The sequence below is a fragment of the Leopardus geoffroyi genome, chromosome A2, assembly GCF_018350155.1.
Source record: "Leopardus geoffroyi isolate Oge1 chromosome A2, O.geoffroyi_Oge1_pat1.0, whole genome shotgun sequence".
Classification (NCBI taxonomy): Eukaryota; Metazoa; Chordata; class Mammalia; order Carnivora; family Felidae; genus Leopardus; species Leopardus geoffroyi.
This window is the reverse complement of record NC_059331.1, coordinates 149017817-149038712: the sequence shown is the minus strand read 5'-3', so window position 1 is coordinate 149038712 and position 20896 is coordinate 149017817. Positions and strand designations below refer to the sequence as shown.

At 41.7% G+C, this 20896-nt stretch overlaps 1 protein-coding gene across 2 annotated transcripts in view; it reads left to right on the top strand.

Annotated features, from left to right (window-relative positions):
* CHCHD3 (coiled-coil-helix-coiled-coil-helix domain containing 3) overlaps positions 1-20896 on the top strand; it is a 280779-nt gene that overhangs the window by 243374 nt on the left and 16509 nt on the right. The gene's annotated exons all lie outside the window — the stretch shown is intronic.

Here is a 20896-nt window from a genome sequence, read left to right as displayed (position 1 = left end):
ACATGCCTCACACCTTCCTGCTTCTGCAGGCGTGCTCACACTGCCCCCATAGCACAGCACACCTTCACCATCTGCTCCTGGTAAACTCCATTGTCAAGACCTGTCTTAGATGTTAGTGTCTCTGAAGCCCTTCCTTGACACTTCCTCCCCGCATCTCCCCCTTCCCAAAAGAGAACACAATTAATTGCTCCCTCTGTGTTTGTACAACTCAAGCCCTTTTTACATTGCAGTCTGTATCGCGGTTGCCTGTGCCCGTCTCCCCCTTAAGGCATGAGCTGTGTCTTAGCCACCTTTATAGCCGTAGCACTCTTAACAGGTGTTCAATTAATATCGATATTGTTATTTACTAAATTGATTTTAAAGTCTTATAAAACTTTTTCCTGCTTTTAGCTTCTACTCACAGGATGTTTTTATTTGAGAAGGGACTTCGAATTTTCATTAAAGGAAACCCTTGTGGGGGCGCCTGGGTGGCTTGGTAGGTTAAGTGTCCGACTCTTGATTTTGGCTCAGGTCATGATATCATGGTTCGTGGGTTTGAGCCCCACGTCAGGCTCTGCACTGACAACCCGGAGCCTGCTTGGAATTCTCTTTTTCTCGCTCTCTCTCTGCCTCTCCCCTACACCTGCTCTCTCTCTCTCTCTCTCTCACAAACAAACAAACAAACAAACAAACTTTAAAGGAAACCCTGGTGTAAAAAGCTAAGTAAGAATTACAGACTCTTGGGAGTTTGAAGGTTCATACCAAGGTTGTATAATCTAGTTACATTGTGTGAATCTCATTCCCAGTGGAAATGAAAGCTTCTTGAGGGCAGGAATTGTATTTTATTCTGTTTATAGATCTCCCCCAGCACCTAGCACTTATACTGTACTTAGTAAATAACATGCTGAAATAAGTTCCTTCAGCAAATTAGAGGACTGTGGCTATGTGACATCTCTCTGTCTAGCCTAATGGTTTGATTTCTCTGGTTGTTGGTGTTCTTTATTACAGGCTGTTAATATAGGGCTGATTTTTGTGGGACACTAGCTAATTGTCAGAATTCATCTCCAAGACGTGCCAGAGAGAAGATGAGCTTTCCTCTTGACAGTATCAGTAGGGTAGTTAAGATTATAGCCAAATCCAAAATACAGTGGAGTGTTATTTGTTAGTTTAAGGTTTGTCCTTAATTGGGAATTCCTTCAGTTTCGATTTCTGTACAGTGTGAATTTTTGTTAAAGAAGATATTTGAAAACTTCCTGACCTTTGCTATTTTTCAGGACTGTTTTTCACCTCTGTGAATGTAGATAGATTTATATATTTTCTGTAACTAAAGTGTGCCTTATTAACATTTTCTAGTTGAACTTGGAAACATGACATCTTCAAGTCAGGTAGCTCTCTACCAAGAAAGCCAATTAAATACTTCATAAGAAGTTATCTTATGCAAGCTGACTTACCTGCATTCCCCGTGAGGTCTCTATTGTCTGCCATACAAGTCTGTATCAAACTTGATTATAGGCATTTTATGATCAAGGCACTGATGGAACCAAGGCACAGCGGAGAAAACTCCTGTATACTTTAAGAAAAGGATAAAAGAGCCATTTCTTTTTCTGGCTCAATTAAAACCGTACTGATTGTCAAGTCCCATTGACCTAGTGGGTTGCCACTTTGCACGTATTACCATTACTGGCAGTCCCACTGTAATGTGGAACAGTCTTGCCACATTATCGACACATTTACTAAGATAGATAACAGCTAAGGTTCAGTGTTAACCTTTATTATCAGGCTGTATAAGAAACTGGCACCAAAATAGTATGGTATTGGCATAAAAACAGACAAATAGACCAATAGAATAGTATCAGTAGCCCAGAAATAAACCAAATCGTATATGGTCAGCTATTATTTGACAGGAGAGACAAGAATATTCCGTGAAGAAAAGACAGTCTCTTTAATAAATGGTGCTGGGATAATTGGATATTCATATGTAAAAGAAAAAACTAATATCTTACGCCACTCACAAAATGGATTAAAGACTTAAATGCAAGACCTGCATTCATGAAAATCCTAGAAGAAAACATGGGAGCAAATCTCTTTGACACGGGTCTTGATAATGACAGCACAAGCAACAAAATGAAAACCAAGTGGACCTCCTTCAAACTAAGCTTCTGCACAGCAAAAGAAACCATCAACAAAGTGAAAAGACAATCTATGGAATGGGAAAAACACTTGCAAACCATATATCTGATAAGGGCTTAATATCCAAAATATATAAAGAACTCATACACTCAATAGCAAAAAAACAACCCAAATAAAAAAATTGGCAAAGGACCTGAATAGACATTATTTTCAAAGAAGATAGATGAGGCTCCACATCATCAGGGACATGCTAATTGAAAGCACAATGAAATACCATCTCATGCCTGTTTAAATGGCCATCACCAAAACAGACAAGAGGTTACAGATGCAGGTGAGGATGTGGAGGAAAGAGACCTTGTGTACCCTTGGTGGGATGGCAAATGGTGCCGCCACTGTGGAAAACAGTATGGAGGTTCCTTAAAAAATTAAATATAGAATAACCGTATGATCCAGCAACTCCACTTCTGGGAATACATACAAAGGAAATAAAAACACTATCTCAGGAAGATATATACATCCCCATGTTCATAGCAGCATTCTTTTTTTTTTTTTTTAAGTTTATTTATTTTTGGGACAGAGAGAGACAGAGCATGAACGGGGGAGGGGCAGAGAGAGAGGGAGACACAGAATCGGAAACAGGCTCCAGGCTCTGGGCCATCAGCCCAGAGCCCAACGCGGGGCTCGAACTCACGGACCGCGAGATCGTGACCTGGCTGAAGTCGGACGCTTAACCGACTGCGCCACCCAGGCGCCCCCATAGCAGCATTCTTTATGATAGCCAAGACATGGAAACAGTCTAAGTGTTCATCAATGGATGAATGGATACAGAAGTTGTAATGTGATATGTATAGTATTCAGCCATAAAAAGAAGTCCTACCATTTGTGGCAATGTGGATAGGCCCTGAAGGCATTAATGCCAGTAAGTGAGATAAGTCAGAGAAAGACAAATGCTGAAAGATCTTCCGTATATGTGGACTCTTTAAAAAACCCCAAATTTGTAGAAAAAGAGATCAGACTTGTAGTTACCAGGGGTAGGGGAAGGGGAAACTAGAGGAAGGTGGTCAAAGCTACAAATTTCCGGTTACAAGATAAATACAATGTGATGACTACAGCTAACACTGCTTTGTGATAGCTGTTAAGAGGGTGGATCCTAAGAGTCCTCATCACAAGGAGAAAACGTTTTTCCCCCTTCTTCTTTCCTTTTATTGTATCAATACAAGAAGATGCATGTTGGCTGAAGCTGTTGAACTAATTATTGCACAACATATGTAAATCAAACCATCATGCTGTATGTCTTAACCTTCTTCAGTGATATGTCAATGAAACTGGGGGAATAAAAGAAACTGGTTTGGTTTTTGCTTTGATTTATGAAAAGGTTGCCACATGAAGAAGATGTCACACAAAACAGCACTGTGGCGGCAGTGTTATTAGATGCAGTTGTCAGTATAGCAAATAATAACTAACTAATTAGGGTCATTATCTCCTTGCTACATTCTGTACTTTTGATGGGGGTGGGCCCTCTTAGCAGTACAGTATCTTCCCTGCTTTCACTTGGATTAGCATGTTTCTCCAAAGGTTTCCTGTTAACAGTAGTAGCAAGCAGTGTGATGCTGGTTGTCTGAGGGGATCATTAAGTAGTCGACTTGATGGTTCAGTTATCCCACAGTGACAGCATCCAGTAATTACCTATTGGTTTTGCCTCAGGGTGCACGTGCGTGCATACTCTCCTACACAAATAGATGGAAGGACTCAAATTCTAGCTCCTGAATATTTGCAATAGCTCCAAGTAGTAGCAGGTGGCTCTTCTAGAAAATGGCACCTATAGCTTCTTGCTCAAAAGGACTTTTGTCCCCAAGGAGCATAGTCATTACTTTGCCTTGGTTTTTTAGATTCAATGCACTTTGGTATGGCGGAGTATCTTTTATGCTGTAAACTTTCCTTCCCTTTGAAATCTTTGGTCTTTCCAGTTCCATTTGCGTCTTAATATGCAAGAAAGGCAGCTGTGTTTTCCTTTAAGCAAATATAATTGTGGGGGAAGGCGTCTCTGTTTATCCCATGGACAAATACATTATGGGTAATGCCAAATTAAAAAAAAAAAAAAGCTTGGGACCCCAGAAAAAATACGTAAATCTTTTCAATTCTCTATAAAGCAGATAAGTGCTGCCCTTTATATGACTGCCTCCTGCAACTCGCATTTTCTTTAGAGCCAGCAGCTGTGGGGGACTAGGGACAAACACACGCACAGGAGAAGTGGCCACCTTTCCTTCAGTTCCCACGTATAGACAGAGACGCACTGTGTCTTTTCTGGCTTCTGTCCATTTTTCAGGCAGCCACATTTCTAGTCATTGGAACCTACCTCCATTTGGGTATTCCAGATTATTTTCGAGGTCTTTATGTGCCATTTACCAAGTGAACTTTTGGCAAGGTTTTGCCATTCTCTGATCTTCTGTTGACTTCCTTATCCAGAGAGATCCTTCGTGCAAGTGTGGGAGATGATCCTCTCTTAATCTATGGAACGAAAGAATACAGGCAGAAGCATATATGAGTTACTCTTGGGAGCGGAATGTGGCCCTGGCCCAAGCAGGCTGCATCTAATAGCTTCCTGTTGCCTGGAAGGCTTCTGTTCCTGGATGGCCTGGAGCGATCGGGCAGGCCCCTGTCATAAAGCATGAAGCACAGCAGCAGCTGGGGAGAATCACATTTGGCCCACAACGGCAGGCAGGAAGACCGTGCCCAGGAAGTCCTGCTCTCTGAGGTGGAGGGAGCCAAATTATGAAGGTTGGATGTGAGGTGGTGTCATTAAGGGCTTTCTGGAGAGAGAGAGAGACCAATTATATTAGAAGCCAAATGAACGAGTGTGTTAATGTATGGGGAAGGTATTCCTAAAATGATCGTGCAGGGTGATCTAGTGACTGTTATGAAACTTTCTTTTAAATGCACACTTTTAAAAAGTGTAAATGCTGATTCTGAACCTCATATCAGCCTTAAAAATAAGCACAGTTAAGATCCAGCTTAAACATTAATAGGGGCCTGCCAAGCCCAGGTGATTTTTCCTGGCTTTGCTCACCTTTTAGAGGGTTGTGGAATGAGTCAGAAAGGGGTATTATCTGGTCTCTTGCTTACTTTCAGATGCCTTGGATTCTGTATGGCAAAGTGTTCACTGGAAGAAAGCTGGGGCTCTTGTGAATTTCAACATCACGAACTATTCAGCCTTAACTTCAGGTCCTAGGAGAGTGCAACACCAAGAGAGTCAAGCCCAGTGCTAGAGCTAGAGCACTGGGGCAAACTTCCATGTCAGGGAACACAACTAAAGTTGGTTTCACGCACCAGCCCCAGCTGATTGTAGTGAACTCCCTACAGCATTTTGTTGAGAAGGACTCTGAGGCTGCAGCAAGGCTCAGCCTGGAGTGCTGTGATTGATTAGTGATGTCTGTCTTTGGCATAAGCATTGAGAGAGTTTTTCCTCCCCCCCCCCCACCCCTTTAGAAGCATATATGTAAATCTGTTTGCTGCCTGATTGACAGCGCCTAAACTAGAAATAGGAAAAATGAGGGGAGGGAAAGGGGGAGGAAGGAAAAAAGACTGCAGTTTTAATATCTTTTCTCAAAAAAAAAATTGTTTCCCCCTTTGTTCTTTTTTCACCTTTTCTCCTACCAGCAGGTTTAGTGAAATGAAATACCACACGACAGGACTCTCTTTTGCTGTCTCTTGTCCTGATGTGGCTTCTAGTAGGAGAGCCCATTTCTTTTGCCCCACTTCAGCTACCTGAGCACCAGCAAAGCTGTGACAAGCATTTGCAGGGACCTAAGAAATAAGCAGGGTAGAAACAACTGTTGGTAAAATGTCCGTCACGTGGAGTCGTATCAGCCGTTTTCTTCATAATGAATAAGATAATATATTAACACTCCACTTTGATTAGCATTTGTAATGCATGTGAAGATATTAGCCTTCAGTGCATTTCTGAAAATAGTGTCTCATGGGCAAAAGCCTTAATTTTCAAGTAGGGAAATAAGACTTCAGTCAAGTGACCTCTTTCCTAAATATTGGAAGTAGTGAAGCTCTATCTGTTAAATGATTCTTCCCTCAGTCTAAATATTGACACTTATTGCCAGTATTGGAGATCTCAAACTGGTAAAAATCTATGGTATTTGGTAGAAATTAATATTATACTTGATTTATCATCATGTCAATAAAAGACCTCAGTGTTTTATTTCACTGTGACTGTGAATAACTTATCTAATTGTTTTATCCAGTTTGGATAGCCAAACCAGCCATTCAGACCTGAAACTGAAGTTATAATCCAGAGCAGTACTTAAGATTTTCCTCTTTCAGGACTCTTCAGTCCTAACTCCAGCTGGAGTTGCTGGCCACAGTCAGACGGCTTTTGACAGTTTACATTGAGCAATTAGGCAGATACGTCCAAAATTTCTATTTCATGGCATGCTGTATCACCATAGGCATTATATTCTTACCATGATATGAAATGATACATATAGCGCATCAGTTTTATAAGCTTTTAACATCATAAGTTAGTCGTGTGCAATTAATTTCTGAGCATTAATCAATCCACAGTTGTCTGTTGTGTTTTTTGTTTTTTGTTTTTTTTAACGTGTAGGGATCCACGTGTCTCATTTATCCTTCACAAGGGCTACACATTCCGGCACGGGGAAGACCATTTCTGATTTCTGATCTGGGCTTTCTTTGCATCCAGTATTATAGAAAAGAGAACTTATCTATCCATCCTTTCCCCCATCCCTGCTTATTGGACTGTGCTGTCACTGCCTGTCAATGCTGTCACTGCCTGTCAATTTCAAAGCGTTTGAAAATGAAATCATCGTTAGTACCCTCCTATTTCTCTCTGTTGCCGAGTGCCCTTTGGTCGTTAAAGTTTTTGAGGGTGGGGTGAGGAACAGATCTCACAGCATGAATAAACTGAAAAGTTATCCAACATTTTTAATTAACACTGGCACTTCTCAGCTTCCCGCTGAGGACTGCCAGCTTGACTTTACAAAATGACATTTATGACACTAAAGATACGGAAACTCACTGAAAGAGGCTGAAAACCAGTTTCTGGCCTCTTTGAATACTGGTTTCGTGGTAATAGAACTGTAGCTGTGTGGTGTTGATTATTCTTGAAATGCCCCACTTGTTTTAGACACGCTTTTGCTACTATTAAAGCAAATTAAAGCAGTGTGCCATCGATTCCGTTGAGTTCCCCCTCACTGCCTAGTCACAAGTAGCAGCCCCACCACCAGCAGTGGGCAAATCTGTGCCAAGTGTAATTACTTCAAATACAATTCCATTTATTCAAAGGGAGGGCTGTTGCTCCCTGTGAGAACTTAGTTGAGAAAAGAAAAGATATATAGGTTTATGTTAATTATATACCCCATGCCGGAGGTTTGATTTTAACACAAGTGCAGCTTTTTAATCCCTTTATCAAAATACGTGCAGGAACCTTATTTTACCACCACCTGAACACTTTGTGCTCACCTTCAAGTTGTGTGAACAGTTAGCAGCTCTCCCATGGATTATATTCTAAAACTTGTTTTTAAGTTAGTCTTTTGAAAGTGGAAACTTGTTTTCCTTTGGAAATAAGGTGGTAACTAAGAGGTTCCCAGAATAACTTACCGATGTTTAAATGATTATACTTAATCATTTCGAAGTCAAATGATAATTTGACATTCATATTATTATGAAGTATCGTAATGATACTTCATATTTACTAAAAGCGTACTATGTGCCAGGCTTTGCACTGAGTGCTTAAACATTATCTTACTCATCTCTACAGTAATCTTAAATAGGGGAAACAATGAAAAAGTCGCATCTTAGAGAGATTAAGCACTTTACCCAAGCTTCATAGCAAGTAGAAGGTGGTGCCCGGATATGGACGTAATGTGTCTTAGATACCAGATCCTGTATTAACCATCACCACAAACAGCTAAAATCTAAGCAGTAACTGTAATATGGAACCTAACTTTGGGTATACTACTTTATTGGAAAGCTCATTCTTAATTCCAGTTTGGATGTTGGGAGCATTGGTCTCCCCGGCACAGTTTGGCCACTCTTCCTCACATGTCCACCTTATCCCCCCCCACACACATGGGCTAACACAGTGGCAGCGAGGAGCAGGGAGGGTGCCCAGTGGCTGCATGGTGGTTGGCAGTGCTGTGCTAGGCATGGCGACCACGGTGGTAGACTAAACTGATGTGATCCCTGCTCTCTTGCAGCTTGTAGTCTAATGGGAGGAATCACTAGTCACTCAGATAACTTGATGACTGCCAAGCACTGAGAGAGCACATTGTGTGGGGATGGACTGTGAGAGATCAGCCTCAGACCTGAAAGCTAAAGTAGCAGGCTTTAGGGGGAACACAAAGGAAGGGCATTTAGGCAGCAAGACCAGCCTGTATTAAGACCCTGAGCAAGGAGCTTGGCTCACTGGGGTCCTGAAAGCATGTAGGAAAGCATAGTGGACAGAGTTGAGGCTGGAGATAGAGGCACCTACAAGGTCATAAGTAGTATTTTAAAGTTTATCCCAAGAGCTGGAAGATGTATTTCAAGGATTTGAGTTGTAACCTAGAAGTCAAGAGTTTATTTTTTTCGTTGTTAAATTTTTTTTAATGTTTATTTATTTCTGAGGCAGAGAGAGACAGAGCATGAGTGGGGGAGAATCAGAGAGAGAGGGAGACACAGAATCAGAAGCAGGCTCCAGGCTCCGAGCTGGCAGCACAGAGCCCGACGCAGGGCTCGAACTCACAAACCGTGAGATCATGACCTGAGCCGAAGTCAGTCGCTCAACCGACTGAGCCACCCAGGCGCCCCTGGAAGTCAAGAGTTTAAAAAGGGGCACTCCAGTTGTGTTGTTCATAATGAACGGCAGTAGAGATTGGGGGGATGGGGGCGCAGAATGGAAACCAAGTGACTACTTAAGAGATTTTTGGGATTCATTATTCTTGAACTAGAATAATGACAGTGAAAATGGACAGAAAAGTAGGTTGATTCTAGATCCTATTTTAGAAGTTGAATTGACAAGACCTGGGGACAGATTGTATATCGGGAGACTCCTCCCTGAATTTGGACGGTCCATTTGCTGAGATGGGGAAGAAAGAACAAACTGGGTGTAGAGCAGGGAATTAAAAGTTCAACTTTAATCATGCAACGCTTGCAAAACCTTCAGTGTAGATAGTAGTAGGCAGTTGCCTGTAAGTAGGGAGGGCTAGAGATACAAATTTGATTGCTGTCAGCACACAAGTGGCATTAAAGCCATGAGAATGGTTGAGATAATGGTGGAGAGAGTGTAAAGAGAGAAGAGCAGAGAGAAACATCCAAAATATGATCCTGAGGAACTCCTATATTTTAGATATTAGTTAGAAGAAAATGGCCAGTGAGCTAGGAGGAAAAGCAGGAAAGCACAGTGTTTCTAGAAGCCAAGAAACTCCTTTCAAGAAAAGGGAGTAATTTATATGAACAAGTCCGAGCGAGTGTTCCTATATGATGTGTACAAAGAATCATTGGGTTTGACCATTTTGGTGTGAATCAGAGAGAATGAACGGAAGGTAGGGCAGTGGAGGTGGTTGTTGTAAGCATAGTATTTCCCAGAACTATGCTTTCAACAATAGGATAGTCATTAGCCACGTGTAACTGTTTAGATTTAAGTTTATTAAAATTAAGTAAAATTTAATGCATTACCTGTGCATTAGTCACATTTCAGGTACACATGAGCACCGTGCGGCTGTGACCACTGTGTTGGACCGTATAGGTATAAGACATTTCCATCATCACAAAAAGTTCTGTTGGATAGCACTGTTGTAGAGACTGTTGGATTTCTAGTGACAATGATAATAGTCAAGAAAGAGATTGAAGATAGGAGGTGGAAGAAATCCCACTAGAAAAGAGGGTAGGGGAAAGGTAAGAACTGGATCCACGTGTAGGAATTGCCTTTGTTTTTCTAGAAGAAGGATCTCTTCCTCCAGAGTAACACCTGAAAAGGTACAGATCCAACTTTTACCCTGGGAAGGTAAAGGAGTTCTCCTTTGGTTTCAGTTTTTCACAGCAAAACATAGAAAAATGGCCAAGCGTGAAAGAGGAAGGAAAGGGGTGAGATTTGGGGGAGAGGTTGGAGATGGGATGAAATGATCACTGTAAAGGGGACAAAAGTGAATTTACCTCAGAAGTGTGAAAACACGGCAGGCAGAATTTAGTGTCTGCTTATGAATTTATAATGACTCGAGTTTCCCTGGTTTGTGTGATTTTTCTCCAAAACACTCAACTGGAGAGCTGTATTAAGGGACATTCGTAAGGCAGACGTTCATAGATTGAGGCTGTGTGTAATGGCTTAGATTAATACTGCTGAATTGGAACCCTTAGGGAGATGTAAAACTAATGGAGCTCAGCATGGTGAATCCAATCCAGGACATGAATTGAGAAATGCATTGTTTAGTCCTGCAGTAATACATCATTATCCCTTTATATAGGAATCATTGAGATTCCACCTCTGAAATGCTCATGTATGAGGCTCATCAGAATCATTTGGAGAATTTGTATAGCAAGCTGTTGTTTTTCTGTACTTCGTGGTTGGTCTTGTTAATTTAGGTCTCAGCAGCAGCCTAGAATGTTAAGCCAATTTGCTAAATCTTGCCTGCCCTCTGAAAAATGCTTAAATCCATTTATGTAACACAAGGAGTTGAGGTTATATGATGTGTTAGAATTTAATGCCTTCTTATGGCATCAGAACTGAATATTTTAGTTAATCAGAACCAAAAAAAGAAACATGTTAGAATTTTTAAATTAAAGAGTAATTGTGTTGGTGTTTCATAGGTGTGCGTGTAGTTCAGTGTAATTATACATACCGTATAAACTTTTCACTTTCATTAGCTATAAAATGCTTTGGAGGTGTGTCCCTCATTTATGAACTATTAAGTAGGGAAATATTAGTTACTTGAATTTATAATGTATTTTTCTTCTAAAACTTGGTAAGTCATGTTACCACGTGTGATTAGTTGTGCTTAATGCTAGAGATGAAATGGATTATCAGCAACTTGACTTGCAAGTTCTTTCTTTTCCCTACCAGTTACATTAAATAATTTGTTTCCCAAATACCCATTTTTTTCTCATTTCTGGGACTTTCACGGAATTAAGAGGTTAATATTTATAGTACTGAGTTTCAGAGATGTAAGGCACTGTGTATAAAATCTTGAGCACTTGTTTTTGAGCCTCTGTGTTCCAACCCTTTGAAATGGATTTAGTTCCTATGGAAGCTTATCACTGTGGTAGATAGTGCCCTTACCCACAAGTGAGAAATTGAATCAAGTCAGAATGATTGTATAATTTTATAACATGGCTTGGAAAGTGCACATTAGGAACATGTATATTTGTGCTCTTTAGCCGTTGTACTGGTTCCTATTCGATTGTGTTTGGAAACAACCTTGTAGGTGTCACCATATGTCCTTCACGTTGAGGCCAGAATAGGTAAATAGTGGTTTAGTAGAGGTTTCAGTGGGTTCTCTTTCTCCCAGTACCACAAGTAGTAGCTTATTGAGGAGGCAAGGAACATGAGAACTATTTTCGAAGTAAAATTAGTTACGGGAGATGGAGAAGAAGGAAGAGTCCTGATCGTCTCCTCTGAAAGGTTTGTGTATGCAAGTATGCATGTGGTGAAATTCATGATGTTGAGCTTAAAGAGGAGGCAGCTGAGGGCAGAGAGACTATTCAGAGGATAGTGATCATAGTCTGTTCATGAACTGTTAGCCTAGGGTGCTGTTAGGGCGAACTGAGCAATGGTTGAAAGTGAAAGACTTTTCAAAGGAAGAACTAACAACCTCAGTGACTTCTTGACTATAAAATATTAAGAGCACAAAAGAGCAACAATTTAATGCCTCCTAAAAAGTTAATAGTATTGCTATTGGTGAAAAAATGGAAGGAAAATCTCGTTTGGATGAGAAACTGGAAATCGAATAAATTGGACATACCCATTTAATGCTTAGTCTAAAGGTTTTCAAGTTGGAAGGACTGTAAGAGGACCACCAGATCTAGTCCCTGGCTTCAGGTGGGGAAGATTACTGTCTGTGTATTTTATAAAGAACTGATGCCCAAAGAAACCAAAGCTCACACAGCTACTAACTGAAGGAGAGCAACTAGAAAACCCTTTCTGTCACACACACAGCAGTAGCACTCCCAGAGGGGGAAGGGTAACTTGCCCTGGAATTAGAAGAACAACAGGGCAAAGACCTGAGCTTTGGGGATTATGCACAATTAAGAGAAGAAGGAGATGGGGAAATGGGGAAAGAGCAGTGAAAAAGATAAAGAAGGGAGCAGCCTCCCTGACAAGGATTTCATGGATGGAGACAGCTTCCAGGCTTTCCAAACACTCATGTTACATTTTACTGCCAGCACTTTGCCCTGTGACTTAAAATAATTGGGCAGTTTCTCTGTCCTTTTTTCTCACAAAGTTGCTGAGATATTAAACCAGAAGGGCTGTGCTGCAGGCTGACATGTGTGAAGGCATTTTTCAATTATTTTCCAGTTTACATTTTTGTCTTTGTGTAGAGTTGGCATGTGCGGTTTCACATCCGGTGTCTTGGTGTTGTCTTTAAGTTTCCAGTCACTTCTATGTTAAGTGCTACAGATCTCACAGCAACAGGTTTGGGTGCTTAGGCATCTGGAAGGAAAGCAACCTTCCTTTTAGCAATTTCCAGGGCATTCAAAGTATCTTTAGATAATACGGCATTGTAATCTTTTAAATCAATTATTTATTGATAAGCAACAACAGATGCCTGTAGTAGAAGATTTAAATGTCAGATGCAAAAGTAGCCCTCTTCCTTAAGTCCATAACCTCCTATCCCAGTCCTCTCCTTTGAAGCAACTCCTGTTGCCAATTGTATGTATATTTTTTCATACACCTTATGCATATATCAGCATATACACGTTACATGATTTTAAATTGAACCTGAGTACATCATGAGTTAATGGAGAATTATAGTTGACCAACATCCATAAACTCCTGTTTTTCAAATATATTTTATGCCAAGCTTTCTCTATCTTCCATTAATCATCCATTAATTTCAGTGTATGTCTATTCTGGAGAGCAAGCAGGGACTCATAATGAACATACTAGACACAGCGTGAGCGTGAAGACAAGACCAGTAAATGCACTAATATATCCCTGACTTCAATGCATTTACTTTATGCATAAAAGAATGAGCTGTGGTGGGAAGTACAGTGTGGAGTGGGGGTACAAGAGGGTCTCTGGCCTGTCCCTTGTTCTTGTCAGCGTCTCTTTGGATGGAATCCCTGGAGTCCCATCTCCGCCCTTCTGCCACCAGCACTCAGTGACACTTTGAGGAGGAGAAGCCCTCTCATGTCCTGCTCTCTTTTGTACAAGATTTCCCGTTCCTGCCACATGATTCTGTTAGCTTTTGAGGTTTCTCAGCAAACAGATGATTGCCTTCTCCTCCTGCATCTCACCAACCTCATGTTTTGTATTCTTTACAGTGGACTTCATGCTTTAACCAGGAAATCTGTCTTTCTCCTTGATCATACCATGTCTGCGGGAACCATGCCCTCCATTCTTCCCTTCTTGCTTTTCTCTAAAGGACTGTTGAAAACCTCTTTCTTCACACAGCCTTCCCTATTTACTAACTTCTGAGCACACGTTCACTCATTACTGTACTTGGTGGGAATTCCTTCATCTGCTTACAGAACATGTTCCTGTTGAAAGTGCTGGGCTTTCTGATCTGTTTGTAAATTTCCATATGACTCTTTGGAAGAAACAGTTGATTAGTGACATCACTGCCTTTCCTTCTTTCACTTTTCTGTCTGGCGTTCCTTTCCATTCCTTCTTTTACCTGCCTAAGGCTTCCCTACTGTTTAAGGCCCTACTGAAATCCTTTCATCTCATCTAAGACCTTCTCCAGATCTCCAGCCAGGTGGAATCCTCCCCTTTCATATTTTTCCCTTTCTCCTGTTGCCAATTGTACCCTATTGAAGTAGCTCCTGTGGGATGGATGTCTCTCCCCCCGCCATACACACACATAGTTTCTGCTGTGTATGTAACATGCACCCAGTAAGGGATATTGAACTGACCTAACCCCACTGCCTCCATTTCTCTAACTGCCTGTTAGCCTGTTACTGAAATTGTTTCTCCAAATTGCTGGGGATCAAATGCCATGACCTTTAATCGGTCTTATTCTTGTTAACTGCCTTCTCTCTCATGAAACTCTGTCCTCCCTGGCCTGGGACACTGCGCTCCGCTGGCTCTTCCCTCTACTCTCAGCTTTGTGGCCGGCCCACCCCCTTCCCTGTCACTTCCCCAGGCCACTGCCCCGCAGCGCCCCCTGTGGGTTGCTCAGGGATTTCCCATCTGCGCATGCAGCCCTGCCCCGTGCTGAGCTCCAGCTCCACGCTGTGGGTCATGGTGGCTCCTTTCCAGCTGTGGTTCCTGATGCCCTTGAGCAATTTCATTCTTTAAAGACTCAGGCCTAAACCCTGTGTGTGCCACTCCGTCTTTCCTCCTCTTAAATCCGTGTCTGGTACGTTATCTCATCCTTCCATTCCTGCTTTCCAGGGCTGCTGTTCTTGCCTGTTTTATACCTGGGGACTGCTCTGCTGGCGTCCCAGCCTAGACTGCTCCCTCTGCCGCTCATGTGGTTTATTCAGATCAGTTCAGCCTCTCCACGGTGGCACCTTTATAACTTCACTCTCTCATCTGGACAGGCTGGTGGCTTGCCATCGCCTGCGGAGTAGACTGTAAGCACGCTGTCTTTTATAGGAAGTCTGTCCCAGCCCCTGCCCCTTCCTTTGCAGCATTGCCTCCAGCCTAAGTCCCCTGAACATGCCTGGTTCCGCTGAACCTGAGCCGGCCTCTGTCTTCTTGCAGTCTCTCAACTGGCCTCTGTCTTCTTGCAGTCCCAGCCTTCACTCAGGGGTCTTTTACCCCCTCTCCTTTTTCTCTGGAAAAGGCACCCAGACTGTCCTCCTGCCTCCCTCCACTGGGAGCAATCACCACCTCCTGAGAACAGTGTGGCACCTACCGCTGTACTGTTTCCTTGGCACCTTTATTGCCTTGTGCTGCCTATGACTTCTGCAAGTGTGTGTCTTTCATGTGTGTGTGTTTTTCTCTCTCCTTTTGTTTCTGCACACCCTTTAGGACTCTCTTCACAACGTATACATGGTGGCCACCAGTATGATGCCCATGTGACTTTTTTCTGCCTGGCTGCCTGGTGTCCCTAGAGATTTGCTGGCATGCCTGTTGCACCCGTTTAGGGATTTCCTGCTTCTGGTGGCAGTGCTTAAGCATCCAGCCCTTCAAGTCCTCAAAGGAGTGGAGACCCAACAACAGGCTAATCTCTGCCTCCTTCATCCCTGCTATTCCCTCCACTCCTCATTTCTAGCACCCTGACACTTAGAGGACAAGTCAGTAGGGATGACCTTTCTCTTCACTTGTCACTAAAATAAACACATCTGCAATTCTTTCAGTTAAGAGAGCCAGACACATTCCTTCCTGGGCGTATCTGCCAGTTGGATCTTGCTTTCAAAACGTGGTGGAAGAAGGAGCATCACCTCAAGTAGTGTGGTGCACCGTGTCACTACAGACCTCTTGGTCTTAACCTACTTGTCTTAGGATGTGCCACAGTCCTCACTGAGCTGTGTGACAGTTGTGAAAGTTTTAGAACGAAGCTGTTCCTGACTTATCTTAGTGTTAAACGTTCACCTGTGATCACAGCTGGGAAGATGTGGGGATAGTGGAACGTATTTTTATGCTTAGGTGACTCAAATGGGATTTCACCAAACTTCTCACTGCCTAAGCATCCCCTCGGCTGAGGAGCCTAAGAAATCCATCCCAACGGGTAATTCTTTTTGAAAACTTTTAAGTGCCTAAAAATAGGAGCTTAACATGAATATGTGTGCTCAACCATATTTCTGTATAGGCTCCTGGTACCATACTACTCAATTGGAAGATTCTGTGATTCTGTGCTATTATAATAGATTTCATTGGTGAAAATGATATTATAAGGCCTCTGAAATCTATATTTCTCCAAATATGGAAGGATTATCTCTGGGAGGTTGTACGCAGTGTTTCATTACATTTGCTTGGAAAGGCCTAGGTTCATTGCAAGTACTCTGTCTTGCCAGGACTGGTGCCCTGCTCCTTGGCTGCATTGGGGATGGCCACACTGGCTATATCCAGTCCTTCCTCTTCTGAACCTGAGGACTCTCTACAGGAAGGATGGGTGATGAAGGGAAGTATAATATTCCTTCCACAATTTGCAATGAAAGTTGTCTTGGAAAACAACTGCCACAGTTGGCTTCAGCCCCGTGGCCTAGAATGTGCAGCCTCCCCTTTCCCATGGGCTGGTTGGGATGCTCAGTCAGACCCTCTGTTTTTTTCTCCACTGAAACTCATCTGGCCCATAATGTCTTCCCTTTCTCCTCCATGATTTCCCTGTAATTCTGGTGTGTTCTTTTGCTTCCTGGTATCTTTTTACTTCCCCCATATTATCCCCGCCCCTCCTCTCTCACTCCTAACTCCAAATTTGGGCATTGATCCAGGACCCAGTTGTTCAGTTTGCTCCTCCTTGGCCCTATCAAGTAATAAGGCAACAGAGTGATTACAAAAAGCATTCTCAAGTAGCGAAAACATTGAAGGCTGAAGAGTAATTTTAGCATCAGTTGAGAGTTACCACCAGAGCCCTCCTACTAAGACAGAAACTGGGAGCTTTTCTCAACATTTGTTTATTGTTGGTAGGTCTAAAATTCTGTCCTGGCCTCTGATTATTTCCTTGTGGATTCCTACTTGACTCAAAGAGTTTATAAGCTCTAACTCTACACAACTACTTCCACCTCTCCAAACCAAGCCCGTGTTAGCAGATGTCATGAACGCAAGTACCAAGCTTTCCTCTGTGGAAAGCAGAGGAGTTCAAAAGGCTTGGAGTCATCAGGTTATGGGTGTATTCATATCCCCAAGTTCAGAGGAGGTCTCTCCTCTCCATTTCTGTCTCTATAGTCTGCATACACTGTGCAGATCTTCCAGCAGGCTTGAAAGTTACTTTGAGGAAATCATAAAGTCTATTCATGTTTCCTGTTCACTAGTGATAGATGTCCTCATGTCTCCAATACTGTATGTTCCATCTCTGTCATATCCAAAACTAAATCTCTGGATTTGCTTAGCACTAAGTTTACAAATGTATTATCTCTTGATCTCATTATAAGACCTTATACATACTTTTGTCTCCCCGCCCCCCCATTCGAGCCATCTGAAGGCAAAGATCATATCTTATTCAGCACCTGTCATAGTGAATGGCATGTGATGAATGCTTAATAATATTTGTTGTTAGAGTAAAAGAATGGATGAAAGAATGAATGAATGAACCATCCAACCTTCATATCTTCCATTCTTAGACCAATTTTAGTGAACGTTTCAAAATAACAGGATAGGAGAAATAAAAACCATTCACAAAGTCTGGGTCGGGTGGGGCAAAATAAGCTAACTTGTGTTGGCGTAAGTTCGATATATTATATATATATACACACACATATTTAAAATAAAAGAAATGCAAGGGTGATGTATTGTGTATGCTCAAGATTAACATTTTGTAAGTTGTCTAATTAAACAGCTGTTTTATCAAGTCAGGTGAGAGTAAATGCCATGCTTTTCTTTAGTAGTACTCATAGTAGTATTCCTTATTAATACTAATACTTTTCTTCACCTTGATGCCTTATGAAAATATTGCAAATAAAAGTAATTTGGTGTATTAAGGTGGCCTTGGTCTCACTCACATTGATGTATCCTTGGGAGATTGAAATTTAATGTTGGGCCCTGGACAGCTCTGCATTCCATGGCTTGTAGGTCTTTTGAAGGGACTAAGAATGCTTCTGCAGATATTACAGTTCTTATAACCAAGGGCCACTTCTATGAGCTGTGATTCTGTTTTGTTAGTGCTGTGTGCATGCAGCAGGTGATGTTTCTACTCAGGATGCTTGTATAAACTGCTGCTGTCTCGGGCATATTAAAGCACAGAGCTGCATGGTTAACCCACTAGAGTCCCTGTTTATATTACCGTATTATTAGTGGGCATTTATTAAGCAATAACAATATTCCAAGCATCGTTAAGAAAGAAAGGGAGAGAGGGAAGGGATGGCTTATAGGTCTTTAAATTAAGGGTCACTCAGACTAAAGTGCAGTATTTAGCTGTAGAATTTCACCTCATGAGAGGAACTGTGTGAGTATGAGAAAACAACATCTCCTGAGTACATGATTGTTCTAAAGAAAGTGTGACCGGAAGTTGATTTGGGGTCCTTCCAGGTTGAGTTAATGTTGGCATCATTTATGTTCTTTGTCCCTATAATTATTGTCTCATGTTTCAGGTATCTTTTGTGTAAGTAAGAAGTGTTTTATCTTTTTAGAGATGTAAGCCTTGCTGCACATAGCCCAGATGTATCAAGGGTACCATGCTATGGTAGAAAATTCAAATTAGCCAACTGATTGTTTTTCTCTGCCTCATACCTGATACCTGACTTCACAAATCTTTTGAACTGAATAAATAACTATTTCTTGTCCAAGGCATTATTACCTGGAGAAATTTTCTGGAAAAGTTTTTTTACTAACATTAAGTTGCCATTGGTCACCAGATTTTAAGAAACTATTTATAAAACAAAAGGGTTCAGGCCCTTATTCTTTGGAGATGCGGCAGAAGATGGCCCCATTTTTCTAAATCCAGACCCTCGTGGGGTGAGTCTCTGTAGTAGGATCTCACTCAGCGAATGGTGAAGTTGGCAAGATGCCATGTCGTTCTCCCTGCAGAGTAGAGTATTAGCAACCTGCTCAGGAAAACAAAACCAGACATCTGGGAGTCCCATACTGTCAGAGTGGTTTTTGTCCACTGAGCACCATGAGAAGAGAGAGCAGCCAGCCCCCACCAGCTTTCTTGTGGTCACATGGGAAGTTCCCACTCTCCTCCTAGGTTTGCCCTTGTGTCCCCATCATTTCCAAGTACTCAGTGTTACTGGATGAGGAAGCAAAATACATTGCAAAATTGGAAAGCTTTTCACTCACCTAATATTCTGCTGTGTTTGTGTCCATCTGCTTAGGGTTTGTGGGGCCTGTTGGTCAAAAAACAGTGAACCTGTGTATGTAGAACATTGTATTATCTTACCTCGGATAGGTGACCACAGGTTCTATCTGTGTATTTTTCCTAGCATTAGGCCTTTTACTTGGGATGCTGAAATCTGGGGTAAGACCGGCAATATTTTCCCCTCTCTCCTTGCAGACAGGTCACCTTCCTCCTATGGATCCAGATTACTGAGTTGTGATACTGGCATCTTTCCCCCAAATCAACCATAGATTAAAATTAAGAATTAAGTATTAAAATATTTTCAGATAGATGTTGCTCTTTCAAGCCTTTGGGTGTATAGGATAGAATTCTGTAAATTCTGTTGTAGCTCTAGCCATGCTAGGCTTTTCTTTCACAACACCCAGTTAAATCTGTTGGTTGAATGGTATGGCACTCATTATGGGCAATGAGCACTGTCAGCTTGATTGGTTCATTGAACCCCTGGTTGAACACAGGTTGACCTGGGGTAGTCAAGGTCAGTGGTCCCTCCTCTGATAACAGAGGAGGCCTCTTGGCATTTTTTGTGTTGTGAGGATAGACAACATCATAGCTAATAACATTCATCATTTTAGAAACTAAATGTAAAAAAAGTTTTCTGCTTTTATTTCATTTTATTTTTCAAATTTTATAGCAAAGTGTATATGGAGACAAATTGAAACAAAGAAAGCAGACAGCTTTGGGAGATGTTTGGCCTTTAAAGTGTAATTGTGGAAATTTGATTACAGCCCAGGTAGAAGCTTCATTAATAAAGATGGTTAGCAGCTAGTAAGAATGGAAAGCTTAGGGGCGCCTGGGTGGCTCAGTTGGTTAAGCATCTGACTTTGGCTCAGGTCATGATCTCACAGTTTGTGGGTTTGAGCCCTGCGTCGGGCTCTGTGCTGACAGCTCGGAGCCTGGAGCCTGCTTCAGATTCTGTGTCTCCCTCTCTCTCTCTGCCCCTTCCCCGCTCATGCTGTGTCTCTCTCTGTCTCAAAAATAAATACAAACATTAAAAAAAAAAGAATGGAAAGCTTGGAGTTGTCTTTCAGATTTTGCATAGTTAGAGGCTGTTTACATTTTATTCTAAAAACTATTATTAGGATATTGTAATTTAAGGTAAAATTAAAATGAAAAAGATCTACTTGATAACACATTTGAGTTAATACTTTCTTCTTTGCTGCTGCATTTTATGATAGCTTTATTATAAATGATAAGTGGATTATTTCATGTTTTAAACTATTGGCAATGTACTTGATAGCTTTAGTTTTGTGTCATAAAACCAGAAATCCTGACTCCTGGGCTTAACATCTAATGAAATGTTTAATACAGAATAAAATTACCATTTTTGCATTATGCCATAGGAATTGGAGCTAAAGATTTGATTCCATGGCTGTATTGTGTGCCTGCTTTTAATGTGGTAGATAACTGTTTTATTAGACCACCAGATCCCATGAAGGATGCAGTCACAACCTGTTAAAAAAAAAAATCAGAATTCTTTTAGCACCATCCATTCCATACCCATCCATCTACCCATCCATTCCTTCCCTTCCTTCCTTCCTTCCTTCTCTCTCTCCGTTCCCTCTCTCTCTGTACTTACTGGTCCAGATACAGGGAAAGGATCCTTTTTCATGCACCTGCACTCATAACGAACAATTTCTGTGCTCCTGAGAGCTTTAGGAATTTGTGGCTGCTGATTGTCATGA